Consider the following 20,849-nt stretch of genomic DNA (forward strand, 5'->3'; position numbering starts at 1 on the left):
GATTGGATTCCATACAATAGTTGTCAGGCAGGACATGTCAGTTTTGAAACCTAAAGCTATCTTTTAACCTGAACACAAACCAAAAAAAAACGAAACAATATCACTGCAAACCTCCAAATTCCCACTAAGAGGTAACTGTAATGATGATGAACTGTACCTTCAGCAGGTCATGCCATGGGCTTCTTTGGGAGAGGAAGTGTGCATGGTCAAACTCAGCACTGGACTCCAGGAAGTGAGAGTGATAGGAGGAGACAGAGATGGTGGGGGCAGTGTTTGTGTTTCAGTCCTTCTTCCTCCCCTTCACTTCACACGTTGTGAAGACCAACGCCGCGGGCGTAGAATAGTTACGCGCCAAATAAATCCCATAAAAGCAGAAATAACTGAGTTTTTATTCACTGAAGTGAACACGCCAAGCAGAATTAACAACTTGCAAGATTTGTTCCCTGTTCAGCCAATTTCTCCAATTGGGAATATGTGTGTGATGTTCCATCACAAATAAAGCCTGTCCATGCATACTCACATACTTCAAAACCAAAGACGTTTCACAATAATTGATGCAACACACATTAAGCACATTTAAAAGGGCGGATAACACTTTTTTTTGTTACTTTAGGGAGCAAATGGCAGTCAAGCAGAAAACGTTAAAAAATGACTCACTGGGGAAAACTCAGTGAGAGATGGATAAACACACTTGTATCGAAAACAATTCGGCACATCTCAGTGGGCAAAACTAATGATTGTGGGTCCAAAAAACTAATGTTTGAATGGTGTTCCTGGTACGCTATTGTGGGTTTGATCTGAATTCTTTCATATAACAAGGATAAACTACAGAAAATGTGACTGAAAAAGGGGGTTCAGGTTCAGAACATCATCATAGCAGCAAGCAAAGATTTGCTTTGTAAAGCGCCAGTGGAGTAATGTCGTCCTGAGTAGAGAGTGAAGTCACACTCCCTCTGTGTGTGTGTATCCAATCGTCTCTGTTCTTTCTATGGATAGTGGGTCCGGCCATGCATGCATGTTAGTATATGTGACAAATATGTGAAAAAAAGCTACGTATCTCACGTATTGGGGGAATGGTATGTGAAAGCCGTGTGGAGGCAATCCCAGCCATAAGATTAATTTTGTGGCCTTTACTTGAGAGGACAGCTGAAGATGGGAAAAGGATTTGAGAGAGGGCGAATGGCATGCAGCTAAAGGCTGCGGGTTGTCCGCGGGTTAGCTTTCAGCCTGGTAGCTCAACCAGATGAGCTACATTTTATAATTTCGAGCATACAACCTCTAAAAGAATAATGGCAGTGTCTTAAGTTTTAAAATGTTGGTTGTTTCAAACACCTGCTCATTTTGATGATGGCTAGCTCATGCTTGAATGCACTTATCGTAAGTCACTTTGAACAAAATACCAATTGAATGGAATGTGAACAATGTTCTTTACTTGTAGATTGATGTTGTATTTTTTCTATAGTTCTAAAGTTCTTAGCAGCCATGAAAAGAGTCTGCATTTTTGTTGTCAAAGCCGCAGTGGTTAGGATTTCTTACTCTTTCTGCCGCCCTCTTTCTCAGACCACTGAAATTACAATATCCTGAAAGATTATTATGAAATGTTTGCCCAATGACATCAAAACAAAGTGCCTACCCCAGCCGTAAGTAAATGTCTGGTAGAGTCCTTTTTGCAAATTATTAAAGTCGGTGACTGGAAGCCACACTTCCCCCTCCTTCTTCTCCCATGTCTCAATAACCCCCCAGCGTAACAAATCTGGTCCTCAGATATCTTGATTTTACAGTCGCACACAGAAACCACATTGCTTTTGGCCTCTTAAGGACAGGCGACAGCATCCTAAAAATAGTCCTTGTTTACCCTCCTGTGTTTTGTTGGGCCTGTGTCCTGCTGTGACTCTGTGAGCCAGCTCACTGTTTTTTGCATTGCCGGTGTCACCTTCGATCGCCGTAAGAGGAGAGACAGAAGATGAGATGTTGCCGGAGAGGAAAAGGTGGACACCAAACAGAGATGGGGGATATTCAAAGATAGAAACATGTAAAAGAGGGAGACTAGAGGGAGGAAGAGGAGGCTGCTGCAGAGTCAAAGATGAAAGAAGAGACATTTGGAGGGGTGAGGGCAGGACTTTGGAGCTTTAGAAAGAGACAGCTTTTAAGAAAGTGAGGGGGGTGGAAGGAGGGGTTGAGAGGGAAAAAAGCTCCAGGGAGAGGACAGAGATGGAGTTTTAAAAAAGAGAAAGGAAAAGAGCAGGCCAACTGAATGAAAACAGCTGGAGAAAGAGAAGGGAATACAGACACAGAGGGGGAAAAAAAGTGTGTCATAGAAAGTGACTGCTCATTTGAGAGCTCGCTTCATGTCCTAGCGGGGCACCACTCTGCTGTCAGGTCCACCTTCCCTGGACAAGGACTGCTTGTCACGTTAATGGCCTGGAAGGAAGACCATGTCACTTCATCACCTTGCCGCGACGCCAACATGGCCGTGGCTTTTGTCTCCCTCAGCTCCCCCTCCACTCCACAGCTCCCTGGAAGTGACTAATTGAACCTGGGAGACTGGCTTTTTGTGTCTTGGGGGCTGATGTACAATGTGAGAAAAAGCCGCTGATAAAGGGAAAAAAAGAGAGAGCAGGATGAGCGCTCGACTCAGGATAATGTAGCCTACTGTCTACTGCAGTGCTATCTCATTTCCCTACACAAAAGTAACATTGCCACTTTGTAAATGAAAGTCAGTCAGGCGAAAGATGCCCCTCACGGTCTGGCAGCCCCTTCTTGAGATAATGGGCGCATGCATATTATTTCTGTAGACACAAGATCGACTCAAAAAAAAGCAGTGTGTGGGTAGTAAGTGAAATTTATTCAAGTGTATGTATGTGTGGCTGCTGTATCTAATGCTCCAAGCATTCTTAAGTATTCTCACAGGAATGTAGGAAATGATTGGTGAGCTTATATACTGCAACATGAATCCAATTGCTTCACACTTCTATTCCATATCTCAACTCATCTCTACTGGATCCAATCCCTTCTTGTCTGAAGCTACTGGAGGAGTTTGCCTGATGTATGTACCTAGCTGATTTATTTTTCCACATAGTTATTCAACTGCCTGTTGATGCTAATGCCCCGGGTGCAAATGAGAGGGCTAAAGTGAAACGGTTGAGCAAACAATATGGAAAATAAATCAGCTACATTTCAAGAAGGAGGAGACGAAAGAGTAGGTTTAGGCCACAGAGTGCCGGTGGAAATAAGCCAAGAGAACAGAAGGGTGGAAATCTAGCTAAAGGAGGCGAGAATCTCCCCCCCCCCCGCCTTCAATAGCTCTGGCCTTGTCAGATATGGTTATGCTTATTGGAGACACAAGCGAGGGGGTTACTGCACCAGCATGCCTCAGAACATCATCGCGCCTGGGCTATGATAAGAATAGTGCACTGAATCATAGCTTACAGTGCAGTTATGTGTATGGATGATGCATGGTGAATGAATTGAAGATAAGGCCAGGAAACTGGATGGGCTGGACACAACTACACTTCTCGACGCAGGGTGGGTGGGTGTGTGTGTGCGTGTGTGCGTGTGTGCGTGTGTGTGTGTGTGTAGCCCATTCAGCTTGTGAATCACAGTTGTCAAGGCTCAACAACCCTTGGAAGGCTGAATTACACATAAGAGAGGTTTAGGTTTCCTTTATTTGGTTCTTCTCCTTATTTCTCCTGTTCAAGACTCCTGCAGGAAGAGGGTGGACATTCAAAAGGGTTTCCAAAGCTCTCTAGTTAAATGTGACTGGACAGGGCCATCAAAAAATTAAAAAAAATAGAAAAATAGAAAAAAGAAGAAAAAAAAGATTAATATTACATATAAGTGCATTTAGTCTATGAGAGGTCAGAAAATAGTGAAAAAATGCGTAATGTGAGATTGTATAAATGCTAACGTCCAAGCAAGCAGTAAACCCTAACATTTGAGTAGCTTGAACCGGCAAATGTTAATCAGTTTTTGCTGCCCAAATAATTTTAAAGGACATGGCTGACATTTGTCTGTAATTGTGTTAAAATTCATTTATTTACGGTTGTGCTATTAAAGGTCCCACGATGCAATGAAGAAATCAGTGTCCATGTAAGTGTCAGAAATGTCAATGTAATGCTTACTCTAGAAGGAATTGTAATGTTTGTGATTACAGACAGAGCCCAAACCAACCATGGGTCTTAATACTGTCAGACTTCCTTACCCTGCCTGTGTATCTCAAGTCCAAGTCTAAGTCCATTTAGCTGCAAATCCTACTAAAGATATAAATGTTTAAAACAGGTCACAAATAAATAGTTTTATTTAAAAAAATAAATTAAAAAAAAGGCTTAGTCATATCATAAAACCGCTGGCCGCTGTAGTTTTTAGAAAGCATTACTCAAACAGGAGTAAATTGTGCATTTGTTGGGAACTATTTTCAGCTGCGGATGAACACACATTTGTTGCACTGGAGCTCTATGACACAGAGGACAACACTTGGTTTTGGTCTTTTATTAAGACTTGTTTACAGTATATAGAAAAAGAATATCACTAACCTGATCCTGTTGTGGTCTGCTGCCTTCCCCAACCTGTTGTGTGTCTCCCCTTTTCTTCCCTATGTGTTGTCTGTTTGCCGTGAGGGCGTTTCCAGGGGATTCAGAGGCGTGGCTTCCATCAGCACTCCGTCTTCCACTCAGCTGTTTCCCATCACTCATCATCCCACTGCCATTCATAAACCCGGGCTGACCGTCTCCTCAGCGCCAGATCGTTACATGCATTACTGTGGTAACTAGGCCCCCAGTCGAATCCACTCTTGTGTTCTTCTGCCTGTGTTCTCTGACTTACCTTGTGTTTCCCTCGCAGATCCGTCCGTTGTCCGTCAGTGCTGCCTACCATCCTCTCAACCACCCACCCTCAGTCCGCGTCTGTGTTTGTCATCTTCCGCTCTCATTAAACCACCTGAACTGTACTCAGTCTTCGTGCATTTGTTATCTCTGTGGTTCTGTCTTACTGAAACGTAACAGAACGATCTGGCCAATATGGACGCCACAGAGGTACCACAGCCCCCGGAGACCGACGGCATCCAGCGTGCTATCCAGTCACAGGGGTCTTTATTGGGTCAACACAACCAGCTAATCCACACGCTTCTGGAGAACAATCAACAACTCATTGCACAGGTCGCCCAGTTAACGGCACAAGTATCACAGCTGTCTGTTGTTTCCTCACCTTCCCTTTCTGCTCCCTCTGCTTCTCCGACTGCTCCCACAGACATGGCGGCTCCCTCATCTCTTCGTGAACCGCCTATCAACGCTCCGGAACCGTTCTCTGGTGATTTGGACAAGTGTCGTGGGTTCCTCCTCCAGTGTGGGCTCATATTCCAGCAACGGCCACAGTCATTCTCATCGGAATCATCCAAAGTACACTATGCCCTGGGGTTGCTCAGGGGTCGTGCTCTGGCTTGGGCTGAGGCGGTATGTTCCAACCGCCTACCCTCAGGCACAACTTTTGACACTTTCTCTGCGGAATTAAAAACTGTGTTTGACCATCCGGACCATGTTGGCAGCGCTTCCAAACGACTGTTGGCTCTCAGGCAGGGGGCTGAGAGCGTGGCTACATACTCCGTCGACTTTTGGACACTAGCGGCGGACTCCCAGTGGAACGAGGAAGCATTACGGGGGGCATTCCTGAACGGTTTGAGTGACGTTATTAAAGACGAATTAGCTGTTCGGGATGACCCTGTAAACCTTAATTCTCTCGTGTCTCTTGCCATTACACTGGACAACAGGTTGCGGGAGAGGAAGCAGGCGAGGAGCGGCCGGGCTCACCCTCCTGGCCGGGCTGCGGCGCTGTCGAGGACCCCTACCACTAACTCCCCGCTGTTACCCTCTGCCTCCCCGGCTGGTACATCCGGAGGGGCGGATGAGGCCATGCAGCTGGGTCGGACACGGCTCTCTCCTGCGGAGCGACAGCGCCGCATGTTGGCCGCTGAGTGCTTGTACTGCGGCGATGCATCTCACCTTGTTGCCACCTGTCCCGCTCGGCCAAAAGGCACGACTCGCTAGCTTACGTGGGCGTTCTAGCGAGTCCTGTTGAAAACATTATGCCCACAGCGCCCCGGTTAATGGTCCCAGCCACGCTGCAGTTCAAGACTCTCTCTCTGCCCCTCTCCGCACTCCTTGACTCCGGTGCGGAGGACAATTTTATTGACTCTTACCTGGCAGCTCGTACTGGAATTCCTATTGAGCCCGTCGACAGCCCACTTCGTGTTACAGCCATTAACGGCAATACTCTCGCTAGAGTTACGCATCAGACCGTGCCTATTACCCTAGTCTTGTCCGGTAACCATAGGGAGACCATTAGCTTTAAGCTTATGTCCGCATCCACCACTCCTCTCATCCTCGGTTTCCCTTGGTTGAAGCGCCATAATCCCCAGATAGATTGGCAGCGACATGCTATACGTAGCTGGAGCGACCGCTGTCACTCGGAGTGTCTGGGCTCTGCCGTACCTCCGGTGGTGTGCGTCCCCGCGTCCGCGGACCCTCCTTCTGACTTGTCCTCCGTCCCCTCCGATTACTCTGACCTGGCGGAGGTGTTTAGTAAGGACAGAGCCCTGTCCCTACCTCCCCATAGACCTTACGACTGTGCCATAGACCTGCGGCCCGACGCACCGTACCCTAAGAGTCGGCTGTACAATCTGTCCCGGCCGGAGAGAGAGACTATGGAGCGATATATCGGTGACTCGCTCGCTGCCGGCATTATCCGCCCGTCGTCGTCTCCCTTGGGGGCGGGTTTCTTTTTTGTGGGAAGAAAGAAAGATAAGTCGCTGCGTCCCTGCATAGATTTCCGTGGCCTTAACGATATAACCATTAAGAACAAATACCCCCTGCCTCTCATTAACTCCACGTTCGAGCCCCTGCGGGGCGCCACGGTGTTCTCCAAGCTGGACCTTCGTAATGCATATCACCTAGTCCGTGTCCGACAGGGGGATGAGTGGAAGACAGCATTTAATACTCCCTTGGGACATTTCGAATACTTAGTTATGCCGTTTGGTCTTACTAACGCCCCGGCCGTTTTTCAGAACATGGTGAATGACGTTTTGAGGGATTTTTTGTACCGTTTTGTTGTGGTGTACCTCGATGACATTCTCGTTTTTTCCTCCTCCATGTCGGACCACGTCGCCCACGTACGTCAGGTCCTGCAGCGCCTGTTAGAGAACAAACTGTACGTCAAAGCCGAAAAATGTGAGTTCCACCGGCGCTCTGTCCGTTTCTAGGGTTCATAGTGGAGGGTGGGCAGGTGTCAGCGGATCCCGAAAAGACTAAGGCTGTTACTAACTGGCCTACGCCCGCTACCCGGAAACAGCTGCAGCGTTTTCTGGGCTTTGCCAATTTTTATCGCCGGTTCATCAGGAATTTTAGCCAGGTAGCGTCTCCCTTGACCAAACTCACGTCTCCGAAAGTTCCGTTTCTCTGGTCCCCTGTTGCTGAGCAAGCCATGGTGAGGCTTAAACAGCTGTTCTGCTCCCCGCCGGTGCTTAAACACCCTGATCTGTCACTCCAGTTCGTGGTGGAGGTGGACGCTTCGGCCTCTGGAGTGGGTGCCGTCCTGTCCCAACGTTCCCCCTCCGACCAACTGCTGCACCCTTGTGCTTTTCTGTCTAAGAAATTATCCCCTGCAGAACGAAACTACGACGTGGGCAACCGGGAGCTGTTGGCGGTCAAGGTGGCTCTTGAGGAGTGGCGTCACCATTTGGAGGGTGCGGAGCAACCGTTTGTGGTCTGGACCGACCACAAAAACCTGGCTTACATCCAGTCTACTAGGAGGCTCTCATCTCGACAAGCCAGGTGGGCTCTGTTCTTTAGCAGGTTCGATTTCACCTTGACGTACCGTCCGGGTTCACGGAACGTGAAGCCGGACGCCCTGTCCCGGCTATTCGACGGCCCTGAGGACGGTGCCAAGTCCGAGACGGTGTTGCCACCTGCCTGTGTGGTGGCTGCTGTTCGGTGGGAGATCGAGGCTCTGGTGAGGGCTGCCCAACCTCAGGACCCCGACCCCGGAGGGGGTCCTGCTAACCGGATCTACGTTCCTGAGTCGGTACGGTCACAGGTGTTGCAGTGGATTCACACATCACGTTTCTCCTGTCATCCTGGGGTGCATCGTACATCCACGCTGTTGAAGCGCCACTTCTGGTGGCCGTCCATGAACACTGACGTTCGGGCCTACGTTGCTGCCTGCCCAGTCTGTGCACGGGGTAAGGCCTCCCATCGTCCGCCGGCTGGCCTGCTTCTGCCGCTTCCGGTTCCCAGTCGCCCTTGGTCTCACGTGGCTCTGGACTTCGTCACCGGCCTGCCCAAGTCTAAAGGTAATGACACTATACTCACTGTGGTGGACAGATTCTCTAAATCTGTCCACTATATAGCATTACCCAAATTACCCACGGCCAGTGAGACGGCTGACCTCTTAGTCCAACATGTATTCCGTCTCCATGGAATACCTGTGGACATCGTTTCCGATAGAGGCCCACAGTTCATTTCTGGTGTGTGGAGGGATTTTTGTTCCGCTCTGGGTGCTTCTGTTAGTCTGTCCTCAGGGTTCCATCCCCAGACGAACGGTCAGACGGAGAGGGCAAATCAAGACCTGGAAACATCCCTCCGCTGTGTGGCAGCACAGAACCCCGCCACCTGGGTCGACCATCTACCCTGGATCGAATATGCCCACAATTCTCTGGTCACCTCCGCCACCGGGCTCTCGCCCTTCGAGGTGGCCCTGGGTTACCAACCCCCGTTGTTTCCAGCCCAGGAGAGGGAACTATCTGTGCCGTCCGTGCAGGACAACCTCCGCCGCTGTCACCGGGTGTGGTCCGAGGCCCGGGACTCCTTGCTTCGGACGTCCGACCGCAACAAGACTGTGGCGGACAGACGCAGGTCCCCGGCTCCGCCCTTCCAACCGGGCCAACGGGTATGGCTCTCATCCAAGAACATCTCAATTCGCACGGAGTCTAGGAAGCTCTCCCCTCGGTACCTGGGTCCGTTTGTAATCGAGGCCATCGTGAACCCTGCGGCTGTCCGGCTCAAGCTGCCTGCCGCCATGCGGGTCCATCCCACATTCCACGTCTCTCAACTGAAGCTGGTGTCCTCCAATCCCCTCTGTCCTCTGGAGGAACCGCCCCCGCCTGTTCGTCTCATCGACGACCAGCCGGCCTACACGGTCCGCCGGCTCCTGGACGCCCGGAGGCGTGGGCGGGGCCTGCAATATTTGGTGGACTGGGAGGGGTACGGGCCCGAGGAACGGTCTTGGGTTCCCCGGAGGTTCATCTTGGATCCCCAGCTGGTGAGGGACTTCCATAGGGACCATCCTGTTGGGGCGCCTGGAGGCGCCCGTTGAGGGGGGGGTACTGTTGTGGTCTGCTGCCTTCCCCAACCTGTTGTGTGTCTCCCCTTTTCTTCCCTATGTGTTGTCTGTTTGCCGTGAGGGCGTTTCCAGGGGATTCAGAGGCGTGGCTTCCATCAGCACTCCGTCTTCCACTCAGCTGTTTCCCATCACTCATCATCCCACTGCCATTCATAAACCCGGGCTGACCGTCTCCTCAGCGCCAGATCGTTACATGCATTACTGTGGTAACTAGGCCCCCAGTCGAATCCACTCTTGTGTTCTTCTGCCTGTGTTCTCTGACTTACCTTGTGTTTCCCTCGCAGATCCGTCCGTTGTCCGTCAGTGCTGCCTACCATCCTCTCAACCACCCACCCTCAGTCCGCGTCTGTGTTTGTCATCTTCCGCTCTCATTAAACCACCTGAACTGTACTCAGTCTTCGTGCATTTGTTATCTCTGTGGTTCTGTCTTACTGAAACGTAACAGATCCTTTTAATGCATAACACAACTATCAAAGTTAGCACTTATTTTTCTGAAAGTCAACAAGCACTTTATAAATGTAATACTCCTTGTAGGTTGCTGCTCTGAAGGCCAGGAGAGACTTGTTGTGTTACATTCGGACCTGTCAAAGCAGAAAAAGCACAGGTGTACCAGTACGTCATGCCAGTGATCCAGCATGCTCAATAAAAGGACCTTGGAAGTGGATCAAGAATGAAGCTTTTATTAAGGTTATTGATTACACCTGTGCGTTTCCTGCTCGGACGTAAAAGTGTCTGCGGTGAAAAAGGTCTAATCATTGACTTCAGTCTTGGGAATTGAATGTTTTAGTTCACATTTCAAGCTAAGCACTAGGTCCTGCTTTTGAAACACGCTGATTGGGACAGGCTGCCGAAACCCCGCCCTGAAGGAAGTCCACTGTGATTTAAGATTTCCCAAAAAACAAGCAAAAGGGCAGATCAACAGTTATCATCCATTGAAAACATTTGCTTTTCCTCCACTTTCTCACAGTACCGCACATCCCATCTCATCCCATTCCTCCGGCTCCTCTCCTCCCCTAGACCCACCCCCCACTCCCTCTTTCACACCCTGATCGTGAGACTTACAGAAAAATCAATTTCCACTACCCAGTGGAGAGGCCCAATGTTTCACCACTGTGTCTGATTGATGACGTGCAGACGCCATCTCACACCCTGCTGCTTTTTATAGCACCTCTGAGTTGGTCGCCATTCAGCGCATTTTTATGGCAAATATAACAGGAGATGTAATAGCTATTCCCCCTGGTGAGTAAATCTGAGCAGGAAGACAAGAGGATGGCCCGCCCAGACAGCTGGAGGACAGTCCCATGTCAACAAGTTACTTAGGCTGAATGATTGAGTACATGGCTCTGGAGGACTCAGGAAATTCAACAATCCGACATGAAGGCTGTTTCTTAGATCTCTGGCATCTAATCCAAGCTTTCAGTTCTTAAAGCGGAGCTCTTGCCAAAATGCATCCTAGGGTGTTTTAGCGAATGTGCCCGATGTGAATGTCAAACTTTAATTTAAATCATAATTAGGATGGAAGCGTCATTTTTAAGACCGACCATATTTTCGTTTTGGTCAAATGGCCATTTGAATGGGAGAGCTAAGAGCACTTCTATGATGTCATCAAAATCAGCATTTTTAAAACACTAAGAAGGCTCGACACAATGTGAAACTATACTCCAAGTATCAGCAGGGGCTCTAAACATAACTTGAGCATGAGAATTTTTTTTTGTGTACCCAGATTTAGTAAAAAGAAAGGTTCTGAACTACTTACTTTTGCAGTGTTGTTTCCGGGGCTACCATCTTGCCAGTCGAAAAGTGTGATCTCCAAGTGCGAATGAATGAACTCCATAGGAGGAAATGTAATTCTTATATAAGGCTCCTTTTTCAACTAAAAGATCAATATTGTATTTCACGAATGACAAAACAACAAATTATCCGTGCATTTATGAGGAACACTGCTTTAGGAGCTTTCCATCTTTATTTTCCTTCCTGTTACGTTGCATTCGGAGATGGTAGCGCTCGGAAACAACAACTGCTAAAGCAAGTCATTCAAAAGCCTTTTTTTTTAGTAAACTCTGTGTACACAAACAAAGTTCGCAATGCTCGAGCTCATGTGTAGAGCCCCTGGTGATACTTCGAGCAAAGTTTCAAACTGTGTCGAGCCTTCTTGATGATGTTGATTTTGATGCGATCACAGTAGTGCCCCCTGCTCTCTCATTCAAAAGGTCATCTGACCAAAAAACGATAATATGGTAAATCTTAAAAGTGGCGCTTCCGTCCTTATTATGCTTTTAAACTAAATTGTGACTCAAGTACATTCACAAAAACACCCTAGGTTGCATTTTGGCGAGAGTTACGCTTTAAGGTGACAGCAATGTCCACCACTTTAACACTGCAGAGTTGTCAGCTACAAATCTACGCACATGGGGCCACTTTAACAGGTCAACCAAACCAAACCAATCCTTATTCTTAATCGTCAAGTACAATGTAGTGAAATTCTATTATTGCATTTAACCCATCCCAAGTATCAAGAGCAGTGGACAGTTATACATGCAGCATCCGGGGAGCAACTTGGGGTACACTAGTTGACATGTGGCCGATCCGCCAACCTTGTGGTTGTGGGGCAACCATGTTACTCCGGGCCACAAGCCAGCACTCAAAACATCAGCACTCCGAGCTGTCCAGACAGCTGTCCAGACAGCCAATCACGCGACAGTAAAAAAAAATGCAGGTTTCCAATTTGACCACACATGGACAAGACACGTGAACGGGAAGCATGTGCACATGGTGGGCTGGTACTGCTGTTGAGACAGTCACCCTTTTTAGATTTTCACACATTCTCAGAAATGCTGGGAGCAAAAAGCATGCATACACTTGAAGTTCTGCGAGACACATCAGAGGAAGATCCAAGACAAGCCAAATAGGAAGGCCATACCTTATCTGTGAATTACAAACCGGTCGCATATTTAATACAGGGAAAAGGCAAAGGCAGTAGAAGACCAACCAGCGCAAACAAAAGACAATAAGGTGAGGCTACAGTAATGACAGGGTGCTGATCTAAAGGTTTGGGCTTGGTTACATCAGCCTAAAACCAGTTCATTCAAAGTAAACCCTGGGAACACATATCTTTCAGAAGAACTGACAAACTAAACGCTCAATGAAAGGTCACATTTGATTACAGAGGCTTATGAATCAGAGGCTAGCCTGGACATGACACCAAGACTCTCGATTGAGCTCCACTCCTCTTCATTCCCATTTTGCCACAAACTGATCAAGCCGCAGCCTACTGCACCACCCACAAGTAGTCACTACGTCAGCACTTTCAACACCAGCTATTTTGTAACAATGCACTAAATTATTGAAGAATGCTACTTTCCATGCTGCCTGTTGAATCCCCTTAGACGCCTGTGCACAAGGCACACCATCCCCAGTTGCCCCATTGCTGATCAGTGGGGAAAAGAAGTCTCAGCTGCTCTCAGTGAGTCTACTTTGGTTTATAGAATAAAACTTTGAGTGCAACCATTTCTGTCCCACAGCATTTTTTTGTTAAGTAGATATTTCCATAAAATCAAGAAGGACTTTAGACATGTTAAGACCTACCGAGACTCCATGTCACACCTTGAAAAAGGAGTGAACTGTTCCTGAGAAATACAGAGTGTTTCACAAGGAGACTCAATTGCACTGAATTGCAGTTCATGAAGTAGCACTCCTCTTTTCTTGATGATTCTGTTCATTGTGCCTGAAAATTAAGAAAAATAACACATCCAATCACAGGCGACTTTAGTGGGTACACCTGTTTAAGTATCTCAAGTATCTAAGCTACTGGAGCTGCTGCCCCCGCGACCCGACACCGGATAAGCGGTCGAAGATGGATGAAGTATCTAATCTAAGCTAATCAAGTGCTATAAAGTCAACATTCTAGTTAAAGTCAATAAACTGTGAATGTGCACTTACTGTATGGTTGAGTCTTAGCTGCTGGTGTCTACTTTTTAGACTGTGTGTGAAAATGTGTTCAAAAAGTGTCAGCTGAGGCATTGGTCTCCTATCTCTCTGTGCGATCCAGTACAGCCGAAATGCAATAGAAATGTCAAATTGAATAGAGTCAGTCGCTGCGACTGGCGCCACAACTGCATCTACAGAAAGTACTGAGACAAACATGTTTAACAATCTTTATTTATCCAGGGAAGGAATTTGCTGACTGCAGCTCCCTCGTACAGTCACATAGACAGCCAGTCGCACTGTAACCGGCTGCAACCCGCCGAGCTGCTCAGCTGAAGCAAATACAATGTTAATGTCATTTTTTGGTAAGACAATCTGAAATAACTGCATCAGGTTCTGGAACATATTACCAGCCCCACAGCGCTGTCCTTTGACTGCCCAACAACACTGGGTTACTACAGTGTTGAATACACAGATGACTCAACTGCCCAGGCTCACGGCTATTGGAGACCGTTACCTCCCTGTGACCTGCCTCACACAGCACTGGGGCACATGGACAGTGGTAACCCATGCTGGTGGGAGGAATGCCGATTGTCACAGGGATGATGCCACCAAAACACAGAGCAATCAGTTGAATGCTTGCATTGCTGTTTGTGTGTGTGTGTGTTGTGTCTGTGTGTGTGTGTGTGTGTGTGTGTGTGTGTGTGTGTGTGTGTGTGTGTGTGTGTGTGTGTGGTGTGTGTGTGTGTATACTGTACTTAAAAGGAATAATGGCAAAAAACTACAAAGTTAGCCCAAGAATGTTTCTTCAAGATGCACTGCCACTAATTGCTGCTGGATTCTGCATCCCAAAAATATCACTGGTTTCATCAAACCCATTCAAAAGTACCCGTTTTATTTCTTCTAATGCACTTGCTTTCGAACGAGGACACACACGCATGCACGAGCAACAATAGTCACATACCTGCTGCCACATACTTAAATACAATACCTCAAAGTTCACTGCCCATTCACATACCATACGTCTTCATTACGTTGTTTGTCTTCCCGACTTGATTACTGCAATGTCCTGTTTTCTGTTTTCTGGTCTTAAACTGTGCCACTAAGGCCTTCAACTTGCTCAGAACACTGCAGCCAGAATCTTGACAAAAATGACTAAATATGATCAAATAACACCCTTTCTGGCTTCTGTTCACTGGCTCCCAGTCAAGCTAGAGCTGATTTTAACATACAAGGTCACTGAGGGTCATTCCCTTAGTAAACAAAAATCAGTTGGTAATAGAGCTTCTCCTACCGTGCCCCAGCCTTCTTCTTTGGAATGACCTCCACTACATGTTAAAGAAGCTCACTCAGTTGACATTTTTAAATCTAGACTAAAAACCCACCTCTACTCATTTCATTACAGACAACCATAACACACCATCCTTTCCGCATCCTTCATAAACAACCTTTTCACTTATTGTCTTATGCGGATGGTTTTGTATTCTTTATTATTACTGTTTTAATTCTGTTCAATTGTTTTGTTGCAGTCTGTTGTTCCTTTCATTTTAAAGTGTGTTGAGACCATGTCTACTGGTGATTTTACACTTTAAATTCATTTGATTTGAAAAAAAAGGTTTCAAGCTGAACTACCTACGATATTGTACACAAAGTAAGGCAGTAGTCGGTCCACTGAACATTTCAGAGATTCAGCATACAATTATGTCAATTTAAATTATATTTTCATGTATGTTCAGCAGTAAAGGTAAACTAAAACAGAAAGCTGTACCAGTTAGATTTGCTTCTAGGCTCATTCTCTCTCTCTTTTGATAGATAACATCCCAGACCGGCAGAGTTGGTCAACACAAACATGAACATACTGTGCACCATTTGCTGATGTCACTGGGTATTAAAGCTGTAATTTTTCAAACCCTTAACTACTTAATGGTGCCATTGGAGCTGCCAACAAGCAAGATGCCCAATGCAGCTTTTAGTTCGAACTGACCCAGTTTCTCATCTCGTCCCTCCTTGGCCTGCTTCTATTTGTGTTTACAGCGCGGTTACAGTAATAAAACACCTTTCTGTATTTTGTGCTGGAGTTTCAAGTCACCACGTTGCTTAAATTGTCCCACTATTGGCTGCTGGCACGTGACAAACAGATGTACATAAAAAAATCTAAGTACATTTGACGTTCCAGCTCCAGGGAACACAAACACTAGCAGGTAAACAAGGCTAAAGCTGATGGAGAAACGTGTTTGAAGCGTCCTTAGAGAGCAGCAGATCTCAGGAGGGCTAAACTGCTGTCAGGTTCATCAATACCGGCTTTACGCCACAGTGCACAAAGACAGCGCGAGTCTTGGCTGCAGGCCCCTGCTTTAAACTCCAGAGCCTGCTATCGAACTCCTCTGGTGTGGCCGTCAATATCACCTCTGTCTTTCTCTTCACAGCTGTTAGCATGCCAGAGATACAGACTTGGGTTGTGTAGTTTGAGAAACTAAGTGCTCTTATAACAATAGGGAAGCCGAGGACTTCTTCGTCTAGATATTTTTTTTTGTGAGTAAGTCAGGAAGGAGATGGTATCCAGCAAGCACTCTGCACATGTTCTACACTTGTGCTGGACTCTTTAACTGAACTTAAGTACAGCAGGTTTTTCCTCCAGCTATACTCCTTCACCTACTCCTTCCCTCATCTACGCACTGTTACCAGAGCTATACATTTTTCCTGAAATTAATTAGATCCAGCGTGCAACCATCAGGCTGACGCAAAGACCTGTGCTCTGTCCCACATCGCCTGTGATCTCTGAGGATAAAATGATTGTTGTTCCCTTATTCAGTGGTTGAATTTGCCGTTTGGATTTCTAATCCTTCCGTTACTTTCAATTTCCTCAAACCGTCGTTCTAATAAGGAACTACAAGGATTTTATGAATCAAGATAGGGTTGCAAGATCACCTTTGATTTTGGTGGTTGAGAAACACTGGTATAGGCTATCTTTCTCTTCTAAAAAACGGTGTTTGTACAACATGGTTGTAAAGTTTTACGTGAAGCAAAGTGATGGACTCACAATGTTCTTTATTATTGAATAATGGTTCACTATTATTAATACGAAATTTAAGGTAGTTAGATGCTTTTACAATATAGAAAAAAAATGAATCTTCTCTATTCTTAGTGTGCTTTGGCTACACTCCAGACCCGATGAGTGCTGGATAGTGCACTTATGGAATCTCTAGAGGTTATGAGAAGCTTAAGACATCCAGAGGGGATCTCTTGTGGAGAAATACAAGCTCAAGGATAGAGGAAACACTAACAGGGAAACAAACAGGCCTGGGTCCCAGCGGTGAGCGCATACTTGTCAATGTGTTGCTGTATCCCATAATTCCTCATCTCTTGCCTCAAAGTGTCAGGATTGGACGGCCTCATGTGACAACCTTAAAGGCTGATGGAGCATGGCCTGCTGCATTCACAGCCGCCAAGCCCTTTACCTTCCCCCATTTAGGAGCATTGTCTCCCAATGAGTATCATTTGTCACCATTGACTTGCTCCATGCAGACACCCGTGCTGTTTTTCTGTGCCCAGGCCCATTTCCAAAGTTGGTAAACAGCTAAATCCCTCTCCCAATCAATGCAGCCTATTTAACTTGAGCTATTGACTTGCCAGCCTCTCAACAGACTTGATAGGCTGAAAAAATACAAACAAATTAGAAGAGGGAGAAAGAACAACAGAAATGGTGGCGCATACTATGAAAAGTCACATTTTCAATAATGAGCTTTTGGCGGCAGGAGGGAAGAATGTGATAGAGTGAAGGGAAAGAAAGGGGGGTGGGGGGGGGAGAGAAAGCAAGGAAAAACAGAGGAGGAATCGATCGATATGAACAGATAATCACCAGGCCTCTGTCCCAATGTGTAAAGAGTGTGGACATTGCCGAGCTGGGCACGGCAGGGAAGAGATCAATGGGCTGCTTTTTGTTGATCTGTAATCCTTAACTATCTATAAGTAATTAACCTTCAGAGGAGAATGCAGGGAAGAAATAAATGGAGAGAGGGGGAATAGCAATGAGCACAAGTATAACAGAAGCTACCTGCATTGACCAGATAACAGCCCAGGGAAACTAAATTAATAGTTGTCTCCACTGCTGCCTCTGCAATTGCTACATCTGATTTGGTTTTCTTTCTGCCAGGGACTGCATTTGAATCGAAAATTTGTTTGTTCTGGTTTTAGATGAGAATCTAGTCTGATCTCATCATTTCTGGCTGATGAGAGCATCCTTTCTCCAAGTATTTCTTGAAAAGATGGAGAAGGATCGTATTAGGAGTCAGAGTGCCCTCTGTGGGCACTCAAAGAGAAACATGGGAAGCATTACACCCTTGTTTTTCAATGGAGAAGATAGGGAAAAGATGAAAGTGTCTACTATGTGTCTAATGTAACTATAATAGGTGTGTCCTGTCAAATAAACACAGTGCAGTAACAGTGGTATCTGTACAGGGTTTATTGGCACACAAATGCCCATACAGTACATTATGATCATCTTAAATCAAATTTGACTTGACTGATTTTGTCATTAGTAAACTTTAAAGAATGTTTAAGTTAGTTAAAGGCATACTATGTTATTGAAATTGTCACAATAATACACAATGATATAAGAGACTAGTGGGTTTTTATTACAGTGTATGTGAAGTAAGAAATGTCATAATTACAATATGGCCTCCGTAGAAAGCTTTTAGCAAGTGATTGTGGTGGTATGGTTAAAAGCCAAGGAAGTCATTGGAAGTTAAATTATAATCATCAGGTTAAACTGAGCTCTTAAGATACTCTCAAATAAACTTAAAACATGCCACTGGAAAATCGGATCATCACAACAACAAAAAAGAATATCTTTCGCAAAGGCTCTGCACTGTGTCTTAATTACATATTTCAGTTAACGTCCATGTATTTGAATGCTTCTTCTTGGTTACCAGTGAGAAAAAAAAGTGTAAAAGGGTAACTTTGTCTGCCGGAGACGGTTCTTCACCAAAATGGACACCTGAAGAAAGAAAAAATTCAGATTCACTTAAGTCAAGCAAAGCCTCGATGCCTGTCTCATTCTACTTCATCTACAGTACACCAGTGATGTAGTAATACACTCAAAAATGTGGGAAAATTACATCATGATCTGCGAATGGAGTTATCCTAACCAAGCATCATATAAACAGCAAAAGAAGCTGGCTTGATGGGACTTCTTGTTTGTATGCAATCAATTACATCACCATATTTGAAGTCGTCTCAAACTGTTTTTAGGTGGATTTCTGCTGCCCTACATCACTGGTCTAATTAAATTTGGAGGAAAAAAGACTAGACGCAAACAACTGTCTGGTAAAACAACAACAGCAAGTTCCAGCAGAAGTACTGACCATCCAATGTAGCACTGGCACAGGTTTTCATGTGAAGTGGCCTGCTTGATGAGAAGCTCCACTTGTGTTGGCACATCTAGTGTCTCATCATGAGAAAAGTCTCGACCTGCAGGGAACAACCTCTCATCAAAATACTAGACCTTTACCAGAAATTCAATCTGGTCACACTTGAATCCCTTCCGTTTCAAGAAATGTAATCATTGACAGGGAGGTATTTTTTGGATTGATCAAGACCTGGCTACAGAAAAAGAAGGGTTAGCCTACAGTATAAAAACGTGACTGAAGAAGGTAAAGTATGAGTCAAACATCTGATAATTGGACCTTTTTCTGTGTAACATTTCTGCACTAAAACATTGCATTTTTTGTAAATAAATACTTTACCATTTCTTTCACAATAAAGAACTTCAGCTTTGTTTACAAGATCATTTACACTTTACATTTTTTAATTTACATTCGACCTCAGGATTTTTAACAATGCTACAAAGATATCTATATTTCCTGCAGAAGCCTGTGTGGAAAGGACAAATAGCAGCTTTTGTTACAACTAGAGCTACCTGGCGCAGTGCTTGTGTGCTGCAGAACTTACCTGTAAGTTTGTCTCTTACTCTGTTGATAATTTGAATGGCTTTCTTGTTGAGTGCCTCAGGTTGTACCAAACCGTCTCCAACTAGAAAGAAACCCCACAAAAACCGCTGGAATCAACTACTAACAACTTAAGATAAAGCTAATGCAGTGCTCTCACTACACTAGAGCCCGAACAATATATCGGCGGGCTGATATTATTGGCCAATATTGGGCATTTCCCGAACTATCGGTATCAGCATTTATAACGGTTAATTTAAATATTCATTAATCAGAATAATTTAAAATGACAAATAAGTGATTCTGATAATTAATATTTATAAAAAAAATAAATAAAAAAAATAATGAAACGGTCACCATGTCATGAGTGTTAGCGTTGCACACTTCGTCCACCAGACGGCGCTCTACAACATCCCTGTTGATTATTTTTGTAAGGACTTTAAGTTTCATATCTTAAGTTTGTATTTTTATAAAAAAGAATTAACAGAACTTTAATATTTTTCATGTTCCTCTATTCTCTTGTGACAACAAAACAATGATTATCATATTATTATTAGTGAGAACTCATAAAACTACAAATAACTAATGTTAGGGTATGTTTTGTTACCCATTCCTGGATTTTATTTTTAAACTATATATCGGCCGATATATCCGATTTTATATAACCCAATATTTGTATCGGTATTGGCCTTAAAAATCCTTTATCGGTCGGACTCTACACCAAGCTTCTTTGCAGCTCAAATCAAAGTGAACTTGAGGCAGCCTTACAATAGCACAGCAGTTGCACCAATCACTTATGACAAAGAGTTAGTACAGGCGGAGAAAAAAACCAAAAGGCTTCAACATATAATCCGTGGATGACAGAATGACCCGGCAACTCACTGAAGAGTGGATGGATTCAGGAACTGTGGTCCCTGGTTTCTTGTGTGTGGTCTCTCCAATGTCTATTCCCTCAAGAGCCTCTGCAGAGGACACTGTCACAGTTACAGGTTCCAACACTTCTTATTTAGGACAACATAGCTACAGTTTGGACTGTAGACTCACCCCTGACTGGCCAGCAGTGTACGAGTCGGTCCTAGTGCGGGAGCGCTGTTTGCCTTTGGTGTTTGCTGTGGGTGAAACAGAAAAGGTGTGTGAGTGAGTCTTTTTTTTCTCTCAACGTGACAATTACTGTACTATATTCTATTTTTTATCCATCACACAGAAAGCAGCAGCATTGTTGACCTTTATAAATCCAGAAGAATGAAGCTCTTTTCTAACCTTTACAAGTAGTGAAGGCTCTGATATTCATGTAAACCAGATCTGGTTGAAGTGTAGAAATAAATTAAGAGAAAACTGCAAATGGACCCACTAATGCATCCTGCAGACTCTGGGAGTAAGTCAGAACCATTAATAGTTAATGCTCAAACGATTAACGATCAAAAGTTGTACTAAACTGAAAACACCGACTCATTTACAATAAGCTGTTGAACTCTACTATTGTGGATAAAATGCCTTGCTTAAGGCAACCTTGACCGTATTTGTTGAGAGAGTGCCAGAGATATTCATTCACTTGAATAACCGACAACACTTTAGATGGCTACAACACTTCTT

The 20,849-nt window shown here is 45.2% G+C and overlaps 2 long non-coding RNA genes across 2 annotated transcripts; one reads left to right on the forward strand and one right to left on the reverse strand.

Moving 5' to 3' along the window:
• The first annotated feature begins 1,554 nt into the window (after window positions 1-1,554).
• On the forward strand, window positions 1,555-15,590 carry LOC116674500 (uncharacterized). The gene is made up of 3 exons (XR_004328117.1): window positions 1,555-1,600; window positions 14,101-14,113; window positions 15,581-15,590. It is a non-coding gene; the product is annotated as an uncharacterized LOC116674500 (long non-coding RNA).
• Window positions 15,591-17,755: 2,165 nt separating this feature from the next.
• LOC116674499 (uncharacterized) lies at window positions 17,756-19,357 on the reverse strand. Its single transcript, XR_004328116.1, has 3 exons — window positions 19,261-19,357; window positions 18,675-18,780; window positions 17,756-18,307 (listed from the first exon to the last, which is right to left on the reverse strand). It is a non-coding gene; the product is annotated as an uncharacterized LOC116674499 (long non-coding RNA).
• Between the last annotated feature and the right edge of the window lie 1,492 nt (window positions 19,358-20,849).

The sequence above is a fragment of the Etheostoma spectabile genome, unplaced genomic scaffold (assembly GCF_008692095.1).
Source record: "Etheostoma spectabile isolate EspeVRDwgs_2016 unplaced genomic scaffold, UIUC_Espe_1.0 scaffold00000437, whole genome shotgun sequence".
NCBI classification, from domain to species: domain Eukaryota; kingdom Metazoa; phylum Chordata; class Actinopteri; order Perciformes; family Percidae; genus Etheostoma; species Etheostoma spectabile.